The sequence below is a fragment of the Narcine bancroftii genome, chromosome 12 (assembly GCF_036971445.1).
Source record: "Narcine bancroftii isolate sNarBan1 chromosome 12, sNarBan1.hap1, whole genome shotgun sequence".
Lineage (NCBI taxonomy): Eukaryota > Metazoa > Chordata > Chondrichthyes > Torpediniformes > Narcinidae > Narcine > Narcine bancroftii.
In genome coordinates, this window is record NC_091480.1 from 67,813,395 (window position 1) to 67,816,823 (window position 3,429).

Here is a 3,429-nt window from a genome sequence, read left to right on the forward strand (position 1 = left end):
CCCTACACTCCCACACACCAACCTACACCCACACACAACCCACCCACACACGCACACACCCAAACACACACACACCCAAACACACACACACCCACACACAAACCCAAACCCATCACCACCACACACACCACCACACACCCATACACCCATCCACAAATACCCACACACAACCACACACCCACCCACAAATACCCACACCCACACAAACACCCTACACTCCCACATACCCACACACACCCACACACTCACACACAATCATACATCCACACCCATCAACATCCACACACAGACCCATCCATACACCCACACACCCATGCACACACATGCATACATACAACCACACAACCACATACCCTCACCCACATCCACACACCACCACACATGCACACCCACACACAACCACACACACCCAACACTCCCACACACCAACCAACACCCACACACCCTCAAAAACCCACACACAACCACACACGCACACACAAATACGCACACCCACACACACAGCCTCCATCCCCACATACCCATCCACACCCACACACAACTACACACCGACCCACCCACACCCACACACCCACATCCACACACACACACACACACACACACACACACACACACACACTCACACACACACACCAGGACATTCTAACCCACACACCCACACACACACTCCTACACACTCACACACACACCACACACATATGCACACACCCACCCACAAATACACACACACCCCCACACACCCACACACACACCCACACACACACACACACACACTCCCACACACACACACACCCAAAAATACCCATGCACAACTGCACACACACACCCTACGTTCCCACACACCCACCCACGCCCACACACCCTACTCTCCCACATACCCACAGACAACTACACACACACACCTACCCACACTCACACACACATCCTACACTCTCATACACGCTCACCCGACACTCCCACACACCGACCCACACCCACACACCCACACACACACCCAACAAACCCACATGTACCCATATTCACCCACACATACCACACACAACCACTCACCCACACACACACCCACACCCACAAAACCACATGCACCATACCCACACCCACACACACATCCTACACTCTCACTTAACCACCCACTCCCACACATACACTCACAACCATACACCCACACCCATCCACACACACACGCACACGCACTCGCACCCACACACACCCACACACCCTACACTCCCACATACCCACACACAACTACACACTCACCCACACACCCACACCACACACCCACCCACATCCACACACACCCACACACAGGCACACAAACCCACACACCAACACCCACACTCCCACACACCCACCCATACCCGCACACCCACATACCCACACACACACCCTACACTCCCACCCACCCACCCCACGCACACACGCCCTACACTCCCACACACCCACCCCACGCCCACACACCCTACACTCCCACATACCCACACACAACTACACACTCACCCACACACACCCACACACATCCCCACACCCACACTCACACACCCACCCACACATACCCACGTACCCACACCCACTCACCCACACACACACCCTACACTCCCACACACCCACCCATACCCGCACACCAACACACCCACTCACACACACATACTCACACACCCTCCTCTCCCACACACCCACCCACGCCTACACACCCTACACTCCCACATACCCACACACAACTACACACACACTCACCCGCACACACCCACCCACACCCACACACCACCCCACACCTACACACACCCACACACACCCCCACACACCCACCCACACACACCTACAACCACACACCCACCCACAAACTACCACACACCCACACAAACAGACCCATACCCTACACTCCCACGCACCCATCCACACCCACACAGCCACACACCCACACACACACAGCCTACACTCCCACACACACACCCACAAACTACCACACACCCACACAAACAGACCCATACCCTACACTCCCACGCACCCATCCACACCCACACAGCCACACACCCACACACACACAGTCTACACTCCCACACACACACCCACATATACCCACACACAACCACTCTCACACACACCCACCCACCCACCCACACACACACACCCACATACCCACCTACACACACACTCTCACGCACCCACACACCCACACCAACCCACACACACCCTACACTCCCACACACCCACCCACACATACCCACATACAACCACACACCCTCACCCACCCACACACCCACCCACATCCACACACAAAGAGAACAGGAGAAAGTTCAGAGTAAGATAAGCTAACCCATTATCTGACCAGAATTACATTCAGGTAGATTTTTTTTTGAATGATTTGTGGCTGGTGATAAGGAAACTGTGATGCAAAGGCAGGGAAGTTAACCCTATCTGCCTGAACGGTGGAGCCATTAAGAATTCCCCACCTCTCTCCCCGAACCACTTACATATCCACTTAGTGCTGGGACTTGCCAACATTTCAGCTGCTGCATTGAGCAGCTGACAAGGTCTTTTATTTGAAGTAATCCCTGTGCCATCGGGGCTCTGTGATCAGTAAGGGATTACTTAAGGTGGGATGTGAATGGGAAGAAAAAGTTTGAAAACCACTATTTTAATCGTCCCTAGTTGACTCATTATGTGCACGGTTTCAGAACTCCAAAGGAAATGGGACAATGACAATTTTTCTCAAGTAAAATATTTCAGTAACAATTGGATCTAGAGCAGTGATTTTCAACCTTCCCTTCTCACTCACACACCACTTTAAGTAATCCCTATGCCATAGGTGCTCTGTGGATCACTTTATGTGGTCTGAGAATGGGGGAAAAAAGATTTGAAAACCACTGCTTTAAAGGTTAACACACAGACACAGTACATGAAGAAAGGCCGGAGTCCAAAGGGTGAACAGAGCCATCTCAAAGGGCCAAATGCCCGACACATGCATGATTCTATGCCGGATGACCACTCATACGCACTTAGCAAGTTGGCTAATGTGAATCACCTGGTGCCAGCTAAATGTGGTGTAGGGCTTTAAAAGATTCCCATCCTCATTTTCTTATTCTTGCCATCAGCCAAAGGTAATCCACCCAAACCTGGCCTGCAGCTAAAACTGGGAGCCAAGTGCCTCCAGTTACTACATTCCAACACAAGAGGAAGCGTTTACTCCAATGCACTGAAAATTATGTTGCGAAAAAAGCCAGCAAGCAAAAGCCATTATTATTTTAAGATGTACTGATGGAGTTAAAGGGTTGTTCCTTTATGTTAAGCTGATTTTTGTCTATTGAGTTGTGGAATGCATGGCCTGTACAAAAACAAACAACACATTCCTACCCTAGAAGCAGTTACGAAAAAGAATTGGCTATCAGTTTAACATAGGTATAATTTTACTTATCAAAGCATCTTGGAACC